Raw genomic sequence first — 21,340 nt, 5'->3', positions numbered from 1 at the left:
CTCAGTGATCAAGTGCCCCTGAGTTCCATCCCTGGTACCCCAAAAAATAAAAATAAAAATATCTCATAAACTTCAGTGTAAAGAATATGATACAGTCCAAATTTGTCTAAATAATAGAACCAGTGAAAATTTTTGTAGAACTTTAAATCATTCTTCAATATTTTATTTAATATGCAAGACTAAAACATGTATGATGTCAAAATATACGCTAATGTATATCTAAAGAGAATATTTTTTAATCTTTATCTTGAAATTTAAACCACAGGACTATAAACTCAGCACTTGCAATTCAAACAAAGGAAGAGGTAAATGTGTTTGTTTCTATGTTAGACATGTACTTTAATTCAAGTTAATTTTAAAACATACATTTTAATAACATCAGTTTTTCCAGATTATTTAATTTGTAACATTTTTCTCGGTGACAATTCTGATTTTGCCTTGCTAGTCATCTATATCCAGATGATATCCCAGTGTAGGAAACAGAGTACAGACAGAGGAGAAAACAAATGAGTTTAAATCATGGCCCCAACATTTAATAATAGTGTTACCTCAGGCAATGCATATTATCTTGTTGAGCTTTAGTTTCACATCTTTAAATAGGGATAAACCACCGATTTTGCAGGTTTGTTGTAAGAATTGATATAAAAGCACTGACCACAGTATCTGAAAAAACCTACAAAATAGGTACTTAGCAGTGGGAGCCATAATTGTTATCTCCTTCACTATGTCATGTCACAGATGTTAAAGGATGATGCCTCATTCCTCATTACATTAGTTAAACTCATAGCATGCTGCTTTTCTAAATTTTGTTTTAATTGAATTCAAGTAAGCTTGTCAGCTCAAGAGGTTAAAAAACACAAGAGTTCATACTGATTAAGAGAAAAGACATTAAAACAAAATAGAGGAATGAACACAAACCCATTTATAGAAAAGAAAATACTTCATACCAATAATACAAAAAAAAATTGCAAGTACAAACTCACTACAATCAAAGGAAAGTAAAAAAAAAACAAACTTGGGAATAGCATAGAAATTTTTCTAAAATTATACTTATGTATGTATAATATGTCAAAATATACTCTACTTTCATGTGTATCTAAAGAGAATATTTTTTAATCTTAAAAAATTAAATAAGCAAATATAATAATAATATGCAAAAGAGTAAAACTATGACCCCCAAACTATGTAGTATCCTTAGCACTTACATCTTCTAAAAGCAAATCATGTATGTATGTTTGTGTGTGTGTGTGTGTGTGTGAAAACATAAATAAAGTCTGTGATATTTAACCCATCAAGTCCCAATTTTCATTTTTGCAAATATTTCAATGAAATCGACACAGGTACATTAAAATAAGTTGTAAATAATAATCTAGAGTTTATGCATATCATTATGTAAATTAATATTATATTATAATAGTATTATTAATAATACTATTTAATTATTTCTATGTTATAAACTCTATTAGTCAAGGATCTCTAGAGGAACAGAACCAACAGAATATGTGTCACATACATGATTATAAAAATGGGATTTATTATATTGACTTAACACCATCAGAAGCTGTATATACCCATCAAGGCTGTCTGCAGACTGGAGAGTCAAAGGAATCAGTAGCTGTTCGAAGATTCTCAAGCCTCGGAATAAGAGGGACCAGTGGAAATTCCCTGTAGAATCACTGGTCAGGGTCCTCTTTGGAAGAGTGAAGGAGTTAGAGTCTGACCTCCTCATCAACAGTGGAAGCATCTGCTCAAGAAGAATTGAGTTTGTAATTATGGCTTCCTCTCTTTTCCTCCTTTTGTTTCATCCAGACCTTCCTGATTTAGGGTGGGTCTCCCCATCAGTCTTCTGTCCCACATGTCAATCATATCTAGAAACACCCTTGTCCCACTTATCCAGAAATGTCTAAATCTTAGGAAACATAATCCAATTAAGTTGACAATTCATATTAACAATTACATATACTATGTTTAAATTTGTATAGGTGTTTCACATCTGGGATAATGCAATAAAATAGGGTTAATTTTATGTGTCAACTTAACTGGATCAGAGTATGTCCAGGTTTTTGGTTAAACATTATTTCTGAGTGTACCTATGGGGGTGTTTCTGGAAGATTAGCATTTGAATTAGTAACTGAGGAGGTGAATTCCCACCCCACCCCCACTGTGGATAACCATCTTCCAACCCACTGAGAGCCTCAATAGAAGAAATGTAGGTGAAGGCATGATTTTCTGATTCTCAGCTTGACTGCTCCAGCTGAGACCTAATCTTCTGGTTTTCAGTCTTCAAATTTAGACTGGAATCTGTGCTGTGGCCCTCTGTCTCTCGGGGTTGCAAATTAAAGCACCAGCTTTCCTGGAGTGAAATTTGCAGAAGGCAGATGTGGAATTTAGACTTCAAAGCATGTGAATCAATAACTTATAAAAGGGGTGTCTCTCTCTCTCTCTCTCTCTCTCTCTCTCTCTCTCTCTCTATATATATATATATATATATATATATATATATATATATATATATCTGTATCTATTTCAATTGTGCATGTGTGTATCCCTGTTTCTCTGGAGAATTCTAACTAATGCAAACACCTTTAGTATTTTTGACATGTTATCTAATATTTGGAATCATATTCTAAGTTTTTCTAGCATTTTATTTTATTTTTTTCACATCTTCATACATGTATTTTGTACAATGATAAGGGTCTCCTTCCACCATCCATGCAATTCCCCTTCTCCCTCCCTTTCCCTCCCACCCCTCTTCCCTATCTAGAGGTAATCTTCTTCCCATGCTCTTCCTCCCAACCCCATTTTGAGTCACCCCCCTTATATCAAAGAAGACAATAGGTATTTGTTTTGGGGGGATTGGCTAACTTCACTTAGCATAATCTGCTCTAATGCCATCCATTTCCCCGCAAATGTCATGATCTTATTGTTTTTTAGTGCTGAGTAATATTCCATTGTGTATAAATGCCACATTTTTTTTTATCCATCCATCCATTGAAGGGCATCTAGATTGGCGCCACAGTTTAGCTATTGTGAATTGTGTTGCTATAAACATTGATGTGGCTGTGTATGCTGTTTTTAGGTCCTTTGGGTATAGTCTGAGAAGAGGAATAGCTGGGTCAAATGGTGGTTCCATTCCCAGTTTTTCAGGAATCTCCATACTGCTTTCCAAATTGGCTGCACCAATTACAGTCCCACCAGCAATGTATGAGTGTGCCTTTTTCTCCACATCCTCGCCAGTACTTGTTGTTTGTCTTCATCATGGCTGCCATTCTTACTGGAGTGAGATGGTATCTTAGAGTAGTTTTAATTTGTATTTCTCTGATTGCTAGAGATGATGAGCATTTTTTCATATATTTGTTGATTGATTGTATATCCTCTTCTGAGAAGTGTGTGTTCAGGTCCTTGGCCCATTTATTGATTGGATTGTTTGTTTTGTTTTGTTTTTGGTGCTTATCTTGTTGAGCTCTTTATATACAGCTAGAGATTAGAGCTCTATCTGATGTGTGAGGGGTAAAAATTTGTTCCCAGGATATAGGCTCCCTATTCACCTCACATATTATTTCTCTTGCTGAGAAAAAACTTTTTAGTTTGAATCCATCCCATTTATTGAAAATTTAAAAACTGTAACATTCATAGAAGGTATCCATCAATGCATAAATTTTAATAACACAAAGGTGGAAATAAATTATTATGAAAGAATTAAACAATAAATTTTTCATTACTTATATAGCTGAGTATTATATAAATACATATTTATACAAACTTAAAGTTTCAATTCTCTTTTTCTCTCTCTCTCTCTTTCTTGGTGCCAGGGATCAAACTCAGGGCTAGCCACTGAGCAACACTCCCAGCCCCATGCCCTGTTTTAAGATCTAGGGTCTCAGTCATTGAGTAGTCAGACAAGCCCTTGCTGTCATGGAACTTATATTTTTATAAGGGAAAGATAGAAAATGAATAAGCTAAACTACTAACTTTGGGACTAATTTCTATGAATATAATAATTTCATGAGGGATAGTATGATTGAAAGTGAGGGGAGAGGTGATAGCCTAATACCGATTGAATGGTCTGGGAGGGTGATATTTGAGATTTAAATGATTAAGAGTAAATTAGAATGCTACATGAAGATCTATAGAATACTCCATACTCATAGAAAAGATGCAAAAAAAAATGTTTAAAAAAAAATAACATGGATGGGCTGGGGGTGTGGCTCAAGTGGCAGAGTGCTTGCCTAGCTTGTGTGAGGTCCTGGATTATATAAATAAATTAAATAAATAAATAAAATAAAGGTCCGTTGACAACTAAAAAAATATTAAAATTTTAAAAAAATCATAAAATTGCTTGAGCACTTATCACAACTATAAAATTCATTCTTATATAGAAAACATGCATTTAAATGTTGAGGGTAGTGGTAACAATATGATGACAGTATGGATGTTTTTCCTCTGTGTATTTTAGTATAAAATTATTTTATGTCAAAAATGGTGGAAAAAATCTTGACAGAAGTGAAAATATAAGATTAAGCTCATGTAGCTCATCAGCACTTTTCATATTATAGTAAAGCATGTTTATTGCATGTTGTATTAATTATATCATTTTAAAATATATAAAGAAACTGAATAATAAATGCAATCATCAGATATTCTACTAGTCACTTAACCTTTTTAATATATTGTTATCTGATTTCTCTTCTCTTGCCAATCAAATTTCTCACCCACAATCATTCTCTAAGACAGTAATAACAAATCCATCATAATCTTCATCCTTCACTCTTTAATTTTTCATCAACATCACATTCTGGAAAGTAGGCATCTTTCAAAAAAGCAATAAGCATGTTTTCAAAATGATCTCTCCCACTCATATGTCATTTCATATCTACTCCCTACTCCTCTCTTTCCCCTATGCCAGAAATATTGGAAATAAAAATGTAAGATTCCTATGAACATTCACAAGCATACATGGCATGTCTGTCAGAATACCCTCACTTATAGGTTACAGTCTGTCTAACGTCTGTTCAAAAAATGCAATTAGTTTTTGGAGGTCCAAAGTCAAATACATTGTCTTAGAAAGTAGTTTTAGAGCAGGCCACAAAGCTTTCTACTTGGTAATTTAAATGACTGACCGCTCAATTTATGAGCATTCCCAGCAATAAAATTCAGCCTGAACTTAATAATAGCACATTTTATGTGACAACGATGACAATTACAATCTATAGTTACTGCAGTCGCCCTTTGGTCTAGGGAAAAATGACAGTATTAATTATACACACTTGCCATTTATCAGACTTAACTTGGCAGGCGATAGAGCTCAGGACCATCTTCGACTTGACTTCTACATTTACCATTTTCTAATCCACTGAAACGAAGATAATTAGAATAGAGAAAAATGAGTGGCTCCTTCTTTCACTGCTTTTATCTTGATTTCATGTACAGTTCTTGGACCATATTATATTTATACCACTTGGTTTAAAAGCCTGCTATTGTTTACTTTCTAAACTCTATAGCAAAGGGAATAATATTTCCTACTGCAGCAAGGTGCACTATAGCATATAGAACTTTGGCTATATGCAACTTTCACCCTTTTAGCTTACATATTATTTTTATGTTTGGAGAATTTGAGGATCTTGGGTCCATCTTATTTCATTCCCCTTGCTAGTTCATGCTTCTGATATGTTCAGAACTAAAATTATTTTAAAACACGAAATACCATCTAAAAGGCTTACAATTGATGGAGGAACTCAAAAATGGCTCTTAAATAGTATTATTGTCAGTCATTTTATAAAATCATGTGTCTGTATTATTTAAGCCTTTTTCCCTCTTACAGATACACAATATGACATTTAAAAATTTAAGAGAATTATAAAATCATGCTTATCTACTTCTTTGTTCAGAGTTCCATAACCTTTTCTATTTATTCTAATCTATTTATTGAACTCCTGTTCTAGTTTTACATACTCCCACAAGAATCCTTACAAAACTATGATAAATCTCACCATTTCAAAATGAGAATATTTTGGTCCTTAGAAATATTAAGCAATAGTAACACCTGAAATTAGAAATTCTAGAATAGGCTTTCAAAAGAAAAACAGGAAGCCTTACCAATGCTAATCCTTCAGATTCCAGCATTGCTAACCCAAAACACAGGGTAGGAAAATCACTTGTGAAAAACATTATAAAGATAGTAAAGATTATAATCTCACTTATATATGGAATCTAAAAAGTTATACTCCCAGAAACAGAGGTTAAAATTCTGGTAGCCAGGGGCTGAGAAGGGGCAGAAATGGGGAGATATTGGTCAGTATTAATTTTCAGTTATGAGATGAATAAGTTCTGGGAATCTATTGTACAACATGGTGACTATAGTTAATAATAGTCTATGGTATACTCGAAATTTGCTGAAATTTGAAATTTGGTGGTCTTTCTCACCACACCCACACATACACAGAAAGAGAGAAAGAGGGAGAGAGAGTGTGTAACTATGTGAGATGATAGATGTGCTAATTTTATTGTGACAATTATTTTATCACAAATATTTATACCAAATTATAATATTATATACCATAAATATATACATTTTCTTTGTCAATTATACCTTCCTGAAGCTTGGAATTTTTTTCAAAAGGTAAGAAAATTAACACTAGAAATAACGGTAGTTATTTCTCACAAGATCTTTGGAAAGTTCCTTAACTTCCTTGTATCACATTTTCTTCAACTATAATAATGATGGGATCAAATTATACATGGTGTAAAGTCTCTTCATCTCTATAACTTTCTGTGATTATGAATTCCTTGAGTGGAGTCTACAGATAGGGTGTGCTTCCCAGAAAACTTAAGTCCAGTTTATAATAGAGCTCTATTCCTATGATAAACATTTATCAGCAGAGTTTTCCCAGTGCAAGATCTAAAGACCTGATCTCAAGTGCTCAACAGTAGGAAAAAACACATGTGCTATAGAGTGCTCCTGAACTATTTCCACATTCTAGAGGTACATAGACTATATTTTGAGGTCTGGTTTGCCTTTTTATTTCTGGGAGGGATCAATCATTTGAACATTTTTAGTTATGCCTATAGGAGACAGTTCTTACTAAAGTTTTCATAGAAATTTTAACTATAAAGTAGCCAATTATAGATGCTTCAGACTAAGATTTAAGGTATGTTCTGTTCAGTGATGCTAACTGTACACTAGAGGTATTCTGCTTTTTATGACTGTGACTTTAAATAGAAAGGTCTCTAAAAATATTGTTGAATATAACTTTGGTGAACATATTAGCTCTCAAACAGTTATGAGGCCAGAGCTAGAAAGTACTTCAAGTTATCTTCTCTTTATTTCACATTGAAGGGAGAAGAAAAGGTCAAGTTAAAGTACTATGTTTGGTAGATCTTAGATGAAGAGAGTCATATGGAAAGTACCATTTATTTTGCCTAGGAATTGGAGTACAGAGTTTAATATCCCTAAAATCCCTATGATAAGGAGAATAATACCTCTTCCAAACACGTCTACTTCCTAATCCTTGAAACCTGTGAATATGTTACATGTAAAAGGGACTTTGCCGCTATAATTAAGCATATTGAGCAGAGGAGATTATTTGGCTCTGAGATCAAAGATAGATAGCAGAGCTTTGGTATTGAATGAGAAACTTCAGAATTAAGGGCTTCTGATCTTGAAAAGATCCCAACGAAGGGAAGCTATGTCTCATCTTTATTTTTTTGCAACTCCCCAAATAGTAAAGTTTTGTGAAACAGTAAGTGGTATTGGGGAGGGAGAAGGAGAGAGAGAAAGAGTGTACAAAACCGCCATAAATACCTACCCAGTGAAATATTTGAGTCAGGGTTCTCCAGAGAGAGAGAGAAAAAAGAGAGTTGATGGTGTGAATATGAATCCGAAGGCAAAAGAAGACCAATATCCCTGCTCAAACAGTTGGGAAAGGGGAAATTTTTCTCTCCGCCTTTTTATTCTATTATGATCCTTAACAGATTGGATGATGCCCACTCAGATTGGAGATAATTCAATGGAATCATTATTATGTCTCCAAACTGAAGAATTCCTCCCTTTGAACTAAGACTTCTAGGCCTAAAGAGCCCAATAAAGGACATGGGAACAGAAAGCAAAAATTTTGCCAATGGGTCATTCAAAGTAAGAGTGAATGGTGCCACTCTCATCCCTGGACTCTTGGACCAGTGAATCCTAGCTAGAGGAGAAACCACACCATATTTTGGATGTTGGTTCAGAATATATATAGCCTTCTAGAGAACTTTACCCAAAGCCTTCGAGATAATGTAATCCAACTATAACTGGATCTTCAAAAGACTGTGCTATCAAGCAAGCTGTTTCAGGATGATGGGGAACATGGTAAGACCAGAGAATTTCATGAACATGGGCCTGCTGCCATACTTTTTTCTATGACGTGAGTCCCTTGATCAAAAGAAATGCTGTGTGGAATACCCTGACAATGGGCAATGCATTCTGTAAGTACACAGATGGTAGTTCTGGCAGGAGCATTGTGTGCAAAGGAAGGCAACTTCATCTTCAGAGTAAGTGTCTATTCCAATAAAAACAACATGTAGCCCCTCCAGTGATGTAAGCAGTCCAATGTAACCCATCTGTAAGGAGTAGCTGGCCGACTGCTTTGAGGAATAGTGCCAAGCTGAGGAATCAGTGATGGTCTCTGCTACTGGCAGATTCAGCACTCAGCAGCGCCCACAGCCAGATCTACCTTAGTGAGTTAAAGTTCATGTTGCTAAGGCCATTCATGACCTCTGTTCCTGCCACCATACCACTTTATTCATAAGCCCATTGGATGATGGTAGGGGCGACTTGAAAATCAGGTCATTTGTGTGACCCAAATAGATGTTTCATAAGTGAAAGGCAAGAAAAAGTATTTTTCTTTGCATAAAAGGGGAAGGAGACAACAATTCCTTTCTGCTCCAGAATGTGCTTCCTCAGAAACATAATGAAGCTGAGTTTTTACTACAGTCCTTTAGCAGGTAAATAAAATCTTTCCAGAAGCTAGATACCCCCAATGGGTTTCATGTTTAGTGAGCCTATGGAGATAGCTGTCAGGTCTGCAGTCTCCCACGTAGCCTAAGAATCCAACTGAGAGGCCTAGTCTCTGTAATCACATAACCTGCTTAGAAATATAAAACGTTTATTAACATTTGAGATCAGAGCAATTAACTAGACAAATGGCTAGGAATCTAATTCTTATGGTATATGAAGGTACAATATTTCTGAGGGAAATGAATGTAAACACTCCTTGTTTTATACACACTCACGCACACATACAAATCTCCAATACCTAGGATTTTTGTTGTTTTTACAGGAGCACTGAGAAATCCATGCAAATTTTATTTCCCACTATTTTCTATTCCTAGCCTGAATCTAAATCACCTAAAGGGCTTGTTAAAATTGAGATTTGTAGCTGCTCACTTTCCTCCTGTCACATGTGAGTTTCTGATTTAGTCTTTCAGAGTTAGAGCCCAAGAACTTGCCTTTTTAACAAGTTCTCAGGTCATATGCTGATGCTTTTGGTCAAGGGACATACACAGAAAACTACTGATTTATACTTGTCATAGGTTAGTTCAGGTCTTGTGCCTAAAATTTATTAACGCTAAAACCCCTATTTTTTTTAAATAAATGCAAGATTAGATATGAAATGAAAATGAAGTGGACCTTTGCAAATTAAGGGCCATAAAGTTTTGACTCCATTATTCCATAGTAAATTGTCTGAGTGATCAATAAATATAATAGAAAACTAACAGTCTATTTTACATCAACCATATCAACATATCTGAGATTCATTTGGGCATCATAAATAGGAAATAATAACACACATTAGATAACTATTTGTTTTCTTAAGAGAATTTTTCAAAACAATTAATGAGAATCATCTTGCTCTTCTTGCTCTTTAGTAAATGAATGCTTTGTCTTTATATTTGGTCAATAGAATTTACCTGTTCAGTGTCTAAAAATATTTTTATACCATTGAATGTAAAATTGTTATACAGGTATAGAATAAACATCAACAGTTAGTGGCTAAATTGAGAGCACCTGAGTCTTATTTATACCATAACTTTGCCCAATACATTGACCCTTATGAAGCTATATTTCTTTTCACTATAACAAGCTCAAATTTTAATTTAGAATAACACCATTAATCTAACAGTTTTTGAGCCTTCAATTTGCCAACGTGAGCTTCCAATATATCTCCTTGTTTTTAAATTAAAAGAAAAGTTGTGTATCGACATTTTGTCCCCAAATTATCTCTTTTATATAAGAAGATAGAAATAAGGTCTTGAATAATTTATTTATTTAATTCTAATAATCCAGTAAAACTAAAAGAAATACTTAATTTCAAGTATTAAACTTTACATAATTTTAAAAGCATATTTTTAACACATTATAACTTAGTAAATCCTAGTCATACTATAGAAGCCCTCAAAATATCTTTCTTTATACCCATAAAAATATCAGCTGAAAAATCTGATATTCTTTTGCCTGGATCTAAGAAAAATGTCTTGCAAACAACAAGCTAACCTCACCTCTTCTGATATTTCCTGCCAACCCCATTGATTTCACTAGGGCTCCCAGGTTTGGAGAATAAAAAGAAACCCAGATGGTTTTGAAAAGTAGAACAGAGATTTGACTTTCAAGTGTCTAAATTAGATGAACCAGACACATCCTCCTCTCTAACTGAACAAAGAAGAATCAACACAACCCATTTCTTGAAACTTCAAAAGCTTGCTGCTTTCACTCAAGGTACCTGATTTCCCACAACAGAACGGAAGCTACACGCATTCAGTTATGGCAGAATACTAGAATGAGAAATAGAAGGGACAGAAAAATCAATTTATTGAACACTCTGACCTAACTTTGATGTGCGATGCAGCACAAGCATCTTAGTACAAACCTATAATAAATGTCTCTGATCAGCCTACAAACTGTCTTTGGCTATTACACAAAGCAAAAAGGGAAGGGATCAGGAATTAGTGATTATCTGACTGGTTTGATCTATACAGATGTCCCAGGTTTTAATCCAAATCAGAAATAAGCTGCTTGTTTGGTTTTTAGTTTTTTTATCTGAAAAATTCCTCCCATGAAAACTAAGGGACACACACTGTGGTGATCATTTTTAACACTGCCCACTAATATTATGTGGATCTTTAAAGTCCTTTCAAATCAGCAGTTGAATTGGCTTTCCCTTCACTATACTGGTACTGTGAACGTCCTCCCCAAACATGAACTTCCTTGGAGGTTGGATGGTGTATTTTAGTCATCTATCTAAAGGCCTATTACTACTTGGTACAGGAATAGTGAACAGTAATTACTTAAACATGAATGAGTTGCTACATAAAATACTGATAAATTAAGATGAGAAGAATAATCTATGCATCTAATTGTTATAGTTTGGATGTGAAGTGTCCCCCAAAAGCTCACATGTGAGACAACGCAAGAAGATTCAGAGGAAAAATGATTGGGTTATAAGAGTCTTAACCCAATAAGTGAAGTAATCCCCCTGATAGGGATTAACTGAGTGGTAACTGAAGTAGTAGGGTGTGGCTGGAGGAAGTGGGAATTAGGGTGTGTCTTTGGTGTATATATTTCTATCTGGAGAGTGGAGTCTCTCTCTCTCTGCTTCTTGATCACTATGATATGAGCTGCTTCCCTCTACTACACTCTCCCACCATGATGTTTAGCTTCACCTTAAGCCTTGAATAATGGAGCCACCCTTGTATGGACTAAGACCTCTGAAACCATGAGCCCTTGAATAAACTTTTCCTCCTCTATAGTTGGAGGTTGGATGGTGTATTTTAGTCATTATCTATAGTTGTTCTGGTCAGATCCTGAAGTCACAGCAGGAAAAAGCAGACTAAAACACTAATATAATATTAAAAAAAATATGGGGATAGGACTTTTTGATATAGTTTAAAATGTAATTCCAAAACACTGGAGAATGGTCAAGATAAAGTCTCTGATTTTATTACTCCGAGGCCCCTTTAGCTACAGTTAGAGGCCAAAGAAAGTGAAAAAGGGATTAAGAGTTTGTATAAAAACAACATCTTATCTTTTCCAAATTTCCTTTGAAGCATTCTTCAGGCCCAGATATCTTTGAGGAATTATCTGAAAGTGAATTTGCTATACAATTTGTATCCCATATTCTTAAAAGGTCCCTTTGGGATTGTGAAACTCATTTCCATTTCCAAAGGTATTAGGTTTCTAAATGCATACACACACACACACACACACACACACACACACACACACACACTGGACATTTATCCATGAACATTCGAGAAAAAAAGGCACAGAAACAAACAAGCAAATAGGGATTTTCTTAAATCCCTATTTAAGAAAAGAAAACCTTCAAAAGTCTTGTGGGAGGAATATTTTCATTATTGTGTTTTCGGTTAATTAAAATAATAATAAATGTTACTTTAGCTCCAGGGTTTATAAGACAATAAGTTGCAAAAAATAAACATAAGGCTCTAAAGTTGGATCAATATTATAAAAGGCATTATCTGTACTCCACTAGAATTATCATTATGGTAGTCTACTACTAATAGTAATTTAGTAATTATCTAAATCCCAATGTCATTTCACACAATGACAATTTCCTATGACAATTATGAAAATGTGTTCAAAAACCAATACTAAGAAGTCTATTGCTTTGACCCAGTGAATTTTATTAATTGGTGCTTCAGAGAAGTATGTATGCATGTTTATATGTATGTATAGGGTTATATAAGAACATCTGGAAGGAGAAGATGGAAAGACCTAAAGAGCTTTCAATAATTAGAGTAATTTCTCAGGTCCAGTAAAAAGACAGAAGGCAGAAATACTAAAGCACAGGATTTTGGAACATCTAATTCATAAAACATTTTACTCCATCTTCCACCACAACCCCCACACATGGTGAAATAGAAATTCTGAAGAGAACAATAATGACTAAGAAATCGAATCCATAATCAAAAACTCTCTCCCCTCAAAGGCCCAGGAATGATGGCTTACTGATGAATCCTACAAAACATTCAAAGAACATCAATCCTTTTCCAACTCTGTCCAAAAAATTTAAGATAAGGAATACTTCAAAACTCATTTTTTAAGCCAAAATTACCCTAATACCAAAGACACTACAAGAAAATAAAACTACAGGCCAATATTTCTTATGAACATAGGTACAAAAATCCTCCACAAAAGGCTAGCAAACTGTATCCAACACGATATTGAGAGAATAATTCTCCATGATCAGTGTGGATTTATCCTGAGGATGCAAGGATGGCTCAACATAGGCACATCAATGAATGTGATACAACATATTAACAAATGAAGGATAAAAACCAAATGATCATCTCAACATAAAAAATTTCATTACAGTAGCATAAAAATAAAATACTTAGAAATAAATTAACTAAGGAGGTAAAAGACCTTTTACACTTAAAAGTATAAAACGTTGAAGGAAAAAATCAAGAAGACATAAATAAATGAAAAGAGAGCCCATGCTCACAGTTTGAAGAATTAATATTGCAAAAATACCTCTGCCACATACAGCAATCTACATATTCAATGCAATTCTTATCTAAATCCCAATGTCATTTCACACAAAAATACAAAAACAAAAAATACTCTCATAGAATTTGTATGAGACCAGGAAAAATCCTGAATAATCAACATGATATTAAGCCAAAAGAACAAAACTTAAAGGGTAATACTCCCTGATTTCAAAACATATTATGAAGCTATTATAATCAAAGTAGAATAATGCTGGCATGAAAAAAAAAAGAGACATCATCAAATAGAACAGATATAAAGCCTAGAAATAAATTTATGGTCAACTGATTTTCAACAAAGTTGCTAAAAACACACAGTGGGAAAATGGCAGACTCCTTAATAAACAATGTTGGGGAAATTACATGCAAAAAATGAAATTGGAGCCTTATATAAAATATATACCATATATAAAAAAATCAACTCAAAATGGATGAAAGACTCAAATATAAGACCCAAAACTGCAAAACTGCTAAGAGAAAACACAGGAGGGAAGCTTAAAACATTGGTGTGAGCAATGATTTCTTAGCTAAGATTCTAAAATCACACACAGCAATTGCAAACATAAACAAATGAGTTGCATCAAACTTCAAAGCTTCTGTGTAGCAAAGAATCAACAAAATAAAGACAAAGTATGGATTAGAACAAAGTATTTGTAATCCATACATACAGCTGATGTATCTATAACATATACAAAACTCAAACAATGCAATAGCAAGAAAATAATCTAGTTTAAAAATAGGAAAGTATCTGAACCCATGTTTCTCAAAATAGACATGAATCACCAGTAGATAAATGGGGGAAAATACTCAACATCTCTGATTATCAAGGAAATGAAATTTTAAACCACAAGAGGGTATCACTGAACATCTATTAGAATGGATATTATCAAAAAAGGCATAAGATAACAAGTATTGATGAGGACATTGGACAAGGAACCTTTGTACACTATTGGCGGGAATGTAAATTAGTATAGACAATTTCTAGAAACTTATGGTCCAGCAATCCCATTTCTGGAAATATACCCTAACTAATTGAAGTTGTCATGTCAAAGATATATCTGCACTCACACATTTATTGGAGCATTGTTCACAATAGCTAAGATATGGAAGAAAAGAATGGATAAAGAAAATGTGGGGTATATACACAATGGAGTACTATATATAGTTTAAAAGAAGGGAAATGCTGTCATTCGTGATAACATGGATATACCTGGAGCACATCATGCTAAGTGAAATAAGCCAGAAACAGAAAGCAAATAGTGCTCCTTACATGTGAAATCTGAAAAAATCCATCTCATAGAAACAGTGAAAAATGGTTACCAGAGGCTGGAGAAGAGGGGGTATAATGGGGTATAAAGGATGTTGTCTGAAGACTATTTAGTTTCAGGTAGATTAAAGGAAAAAGTGATCTCTTGCAATCATGGTAACAGAATGTAATGTATTGCTATTTCAAAAACTGCTGTAAGAATAGATTTTTAACATGTTCACCATAATAATAATAATAATGTTGGTAAAGTGATAAATATGTTGTTTAGTTTGGCTGAGTTTGTATACAGTGTACATATAGATCAAAACATCAGTTTGTACCTCATAAACACACACAATTAGCTGCCAAATGAAAGTAAAGAAATAAATACATAAGAGAATACAAAAATAAATAGAGGGTAAAAGGCACTTTCAGAGAGCATAGTTTTAATTGTATGCAATTTACATTTAAACTAATCCTTTGGGGATAAAACTGTCTAATTTTAAAGATAAGCAAAGGAAATTTCAGAACTACTTCAGAAGTAATTCCTAGGAAATTACTATTATAAGTATTATTATTTGGATATCTTTCTAGCTTCAAATACATATGTCATTAAATCACACATTATCTGTTCCTTTGGATATAAGATATTTTTCCTTCAGAATTTTATGTGAGGTGAGGATGGGATCCAGATGTGATTATTCAGCCACAGAGATAAACTCAGAATTGGGCATAAGATATAAGGCTTTTCATGGTTCTCTTTGGGGCTTTGCAGCCAACTATCAAAAAATCTCTTCATCTATCCCAATTGCCAGCCTCTGTCCTAACTGTGGACTATAAAGACTTAAAGCAGCCAACAACTGACTTTTCCAGAAAACTGGAAAAATCTTTCTTCAGAATAATGTTAATGTCAGCAGAAATATTGGGTCAAGATGTGGAATGAGGAAGAGAGAACTCTGACATTACTTGAGGCACTAGATCCAGCCACGTGAAGTTAAAGGAGCCCTGGAATTTTTCAGGTATAAAAACTAATAAATCATAACTTTGGGTTTTAATTGGATTTCTGCAGCATGTCACTAAAAGAATTTTGTCTAATATATATGCCCATCTGGATTACCCTAACATAGTCAACAGTTTAATTAATGAGCAAATAATTTCCACAAGTAGTTTCCAGAGAACCCTTTGAATTGGAATAGAGGCAGCATGCAGATCAAAAGTATAATGCATCTCTAATGAACCACTGTCTTCAAATTCCTTCTCCTGGTTCAAAATGATTAAAAGTAAGAAAATTCCTTGGAAGACTGCTCCCTTCTTTCTCTTCCTGCTCTTACTAGCTTCCACCTTACTGTGATGACAGCCCCTCCCAGGAGATTCAGAGCCCTGCCACATAGCTGCTGCTATTTTTTCTAGGCTCAGGATAATAAGGTCACAGTCAAGTCCTTACCCTGGATAGAAACTGCCTTGGGTACACATAACCTGTAAAGAGCTGGTGTCTGGGCATCAGGGAAGATGAATGTGACTCAGAGGCAGTCTCAGGCTCTTGTCCAGACAGCTCTCATGCTACACTGTACTCACCACCCTAAGCCAGCACACCACCCACCTTCACTTAGGAAGTTCAAGGACTCTCTTTCCTGCCCTCCTGCCAGTCATTTAGGACTCTCCAGATGTACTGTTCCTTGTTTGCCTGTTTACCTGTGAAGAACTGAGAGAGGGCCAGGCCTGGGGCCATAAGCTACAGGCAGGAAGAAAACTTTTACTCTCACCAGCTAGTTCTCTACCCATCCAATTCAAGTCAGAAACAATGGTGTCTTCCATTTTCCCTAGGGAATTTCCACTATCCTTTTTATTTTTTATTTTTTTCCTATTATTTGTCAATTATTTTTTTCTTTTTTTATTTGTTTTAATTAGTTACATATGGCAGTACAATGACCTTGACATATCATACATTGAAACAGACATTATTATTACTGTGTAGATATATATGAATGCATGACCAATGTGATTCTGCAACCTGTATACTCAGAAAGATGAGATATTGTATCCATTATCCTTTTTAGTCCCTATAGTTAGTATGCTGGGCTCAAGGAGTATTCACTGCCAGAATTACATCAACATATTTTCTTTTAGAAATTTTTGCTATATAATACTATAGAAATTAAATATCGACTGTATTCATCAGTGAGAGATATGGAGAGAATTAAAGTACATAAGTGATTATTATCCTCAAAAAGTTCACAATTTAACTGTTACAAAATGACCCCACTGACATTGAAAAAGAAGGAAAGAGGTGCTTCCCAATCTATCAAAATGTGCTTTGCCTAATTATAGATCTTAGGTCAGTTACCATAACCTAAGATCTATTAGGTTTACTCTCCCAGAGACTAACAGTTAACAATAGCCAGTATTACCACTAAGCCCACAGGAACAAGAGGCAGAAAGAGTTTTAGGTTTAGGTCCAGGGGAAACTGGACCACACAGAAAGAAGGGCTCTTCACAGGGTAGTAGAAGGATGTGACTACGGGCAAAAGCACAGCACCCAGGAGGAAGAGAGTGAGGAAGAATACATCTCTCTCCTCCAGTTCTCTTACCTGTCACTATTTCCCATTAGCTGAACTAGAAGCCAGCTGGCTGTGAAGCTTGAGTGCAAATGATATGACAGCTACAGAGTTTAGCCAACATGAAACTATCATGCACTTGTGAAACTGTCATAGCAATGAAAGAACCAATAGATGAGGTTGCAAATATGTTTAAGGACAGTGACTTCCAAATGAATATACATCATTATCATAAATTATGGAATGTCCCTATAAAAACATAGAGAAATACATGGAAAGCTACATCCCAGACTGTCAACATTAATTACCTCAACTGAAGTAGAATTAGAAGGTGACTTAAAAAAAAAAAAAAAAACACATGAAAATGTGCTAAAGAGATCACAGAAAGGACACTTGCTTAAAGCACAACAGCTGAAACAAGAAGGCAGTGTGTTGACCAGTTGTTTGACCTCAGCTGGCAATGCTCACATCTGGTAACCAATTTTTTTCTGCCACTCTGTACATGTATGGAAATAATTGTGAAAGCACTGAGAGTGTGGATTTGAGGTTACAAATAAATTCAACTTAGTAGGCGAATTTGCAAATACAGAATATAATTGTACTTAACTTTTAAATCTCTGCAGTACTTCGTTAGTGTGCAACAGATGTGTTTCAACACCCTGTATACATAAAAGAAATCACATATATTTGGTCTGCAAACCCCACATCCCTCTTCCTCTATCCTTCACATAGTATGTGGTTACCCACATGGTGGTATAACAGTGTATGATATGTCACTTGGAAAGAACGAACTTCAGTTGGATGGAAAGAGACAAAGGGAGAGTGAATAGAGTCTCAGTGGAAAATATAAACTTGCTTTTATCAAGAGAATGGGTTAGACTTCCTGTGTTTAGAAGAGAGAGATTTCTTGGAGTGATAGCAGCAGTATTTTCTGGGAAAGGATGTATAAGCTTTTATAAAGGGCAAAGAATGATGGCCAGAAGCAGGGAGAAGGTTCCTGGAAAGACTTTTTATACAGATCCATTTGATACAACAAGCATAGCATTGGAGGGGAAGTATTTTTGCCTGTTCTGCTTATTCCTGCTGAAATTAAACAGTACTTCTGTATTCTGAGGACTGAAGTTTGGGAGCACCTGGAATCAGCAACTCAGAATGAACACTGGCTTTGTCAGACAGGGGAACCAGAGAAGCTTCAACTGGTTTCACTCTAACAAGTGAGAGATGAAACAAACAAAGTAAAAAATTCTAGTTTTCTGAATTCATCCTAGACAGAAAATCCTTTGGGGATAGTCATAACCAACTTGGAATAGTTTGAAGTGGATGATTTTTTTTTCAGACAGCAAGGGCAGTAGGATTTTGTGCCACTATAATTTGGTCCTTCAAGGAAATAGAGTTTGGTGTACTATTCCTCTTGTGTGATGTAGTTGCATCAAGTCTGAGAGCAGGCATTGCCAAAGAGAACCTAGCTTGTTAAATCCTGAGGAAGTCCTTTTGATGGATGTTAGATAAGGAAGTAAAATGTCAGATTGCTGACTTTTTATGAAGCTATCAAGTGATATTATTTCAAGAAATTCGACAAAGCCCAAAAGACACATCTAGTAGCTGACAAGAATTCACTCAGAAGGAAAATTTCACAGATTAAAATTTGGACATTCTGCCTGTCTCTGAGTGATAAACACTAAGATTTGATAGAAGAGGCAAAAAATATTAGAAGTGAAATTCAAAAATAATTATTCATGTAGAAAGGTACATGAAACCTATATCCTGGACAAACGTGGAAATAATCCAGGCATGGAGAAGGAAGAGTATCAAATGTGAAGTGGCTGGGAGAGCTGAGACAAGTACATACTAGAAAAGAAGGAAATTGGTATTTGGGGGAGGAAGAGCTCCAGGTTTGAAGGGTAAGAGAGGAGTTGGGAAGGTAGGCAGGGCCACACAAGTCTTCATAAAAATGCTAAGAAGTCTGGACATCATTGGACTTGCTGTTGGAAGCTCTCAATGAGTTTTAAATAGGGAACTAACATAATCAGATTTAGGGTTTAGAAAGGTCACTGCCTGCAGCTTCATTACTATAGTTAGGGACCTTTGTTGAAAGTGATCTTTTATTTGAAAGCACTGCATGTCAGAAGCACATTCTGGCTCAATGTGTATTTTGCTTGGTAATTCCCCATTGGCAACACTTAAAGTATTGAAGAGTAAAGGAACAAAGCCAAGGAGACACTGGTGATTAACAAATGAGTCACAATTAAATTCCCAAGGTTCCCGCACTGTGGAAGGGTCAAATGTGAATAAATTTTCCTGATAGGTTATTCCAGTAAAGCAATTTTTTTTTTCACATTCTCACAGCAGACTGATGCCAAGTTTTGCAAATTTTCATTCTATGACCCTGATCTCAAAGTCAGGTCCTTGAAATGAAACAATGTGGAAAAGGCAAATTTTGCAACACCTCAGTCTTAAATGACTCTTTAAAAAGAAACATAACTAACTCCCTTTCTGAGTGGAAGTCTTTGGGAAATTTTCTTATCATGGGGTCCTTCTCAGATGTAGTTCCCGGTTGTCTGGTCAATGTAGCCCTCCACTCTTTTTTTTTTTTCCATGCTAATTATGAAATGTAGAAATTGGTAGAGGCAACACACACACTTTGACAAAGCCAAAACTTCTTGCTGGAATTTTTTTTTTAATTATTCAAAATTGGTTGCTGAAAATTGTTTGAAAAATCTTGCTATTTAGGAAACTATAAATGAATGTTGTGAATTGAACAAGACTTTTTAATCTATATTTATATTGCAATTCTCTCTATATACACTGTCTTATCTGTCCCTTCCCCCACTTTTCAGAATCACACACAACAAACTGTTTTTACAGAGAACATCACAAGGGTTTGAAATCAAAATATTTCTATTATATTCCAATTCAAATTGGCTGACTGAGACAGAATAAAGGACTGGATCTATCCTTCAATCTTTGAACCATAAATATTTCTTCTACTTCCATACTGAAGATTGAAAGCCACAAATGTGCATGTAGCCAATAAAAATATGGATGGAAAAAAATGATGGTTTCGCAACTCCTGAAAACTCTATTTGCGTGTGTGTGTGTGTGTGTGTATATATATATATATATATATAATATGCCTACTTTCTCTAACATTCTGTTTCATTAGTTCCTATATTAATGGTTAAACCTGATTTTGGTATTTTTGTATTGTGAGTACATAGTTACTTTTTGCTTTAGAATTGGAAACTTTCAATTATACATGTATTATCTAAAGAGAGATTAACCTAATTGCACTTCAACTTCAATAACCATTGCATTTCCCCAAGTAGATATAAACACTATTTTAAAAGGGTCCCTTTTGTCTTAAATAAGTAGATGAAAGGCTGGTAGATAAGTTATAAAATTTAAATAACCTCTACAGAGGCACTATTTGGTGACTTACCAGTTTATGTTTTAATTGAAGAAAACAGCTGATTAACTAAATTGTGGTCAAAAACATCAATGATACAATGGCTCTTTGATAAAATTTTAATCAGGTGTATGTGTGTTAGTGTGCATTATCTACAATTATCCCCAACTTTACTTCTATAAAATATGAGTGAAATCTCATACAACTGGAATAATAATTACCATAGGTTTAGTGTAAGAAATGTGCGAATCTGCTATCCACCAACTTCATGTAAAAATCCAAAATTCCTTTTCATAACCTTCAAGGTGGCTCCTAATCTGACCCCAATGCCTTCACTTCCTGGCAAAGCCTGAATATTGTTTCCCTAGTCTAGGATACCTATGCCCTAAAAGTCTGAAGGCAAGAGGTTAAGGGTGAAAGGCTATTTCTAATCTCTTAGGTCTCAATTTCAGAGCATGATTAGCCCAACCATCTTACCTAATGAAGGGGAATTCTACTTACTATATTAAGATCCTATTTTATTGCTTTTTTGATTTACAGCTATTTAAAAAATTAATAATTATGCTACTTATTTGTATCTTTATTCATTTT

Source organism: Marmota monax, unplaced genomic scaffold (assembly GCF_021218885.2).
Source record: "Marmota monax isolate L192 unplaced genomic scaffold, Marmota_monax_Labrador192_F-V1.1 WCK01_AAM20220418_F8-fsc00165, whole genome shotgun sequence".
NCBI lineage: Eukaryota > Metazoa > Chordata > Mammalia > Rodentia > Sciuridae > Marmota > Marmota monax.
This window is presented reverse-complemented; position numbering follows the sequence as displayed.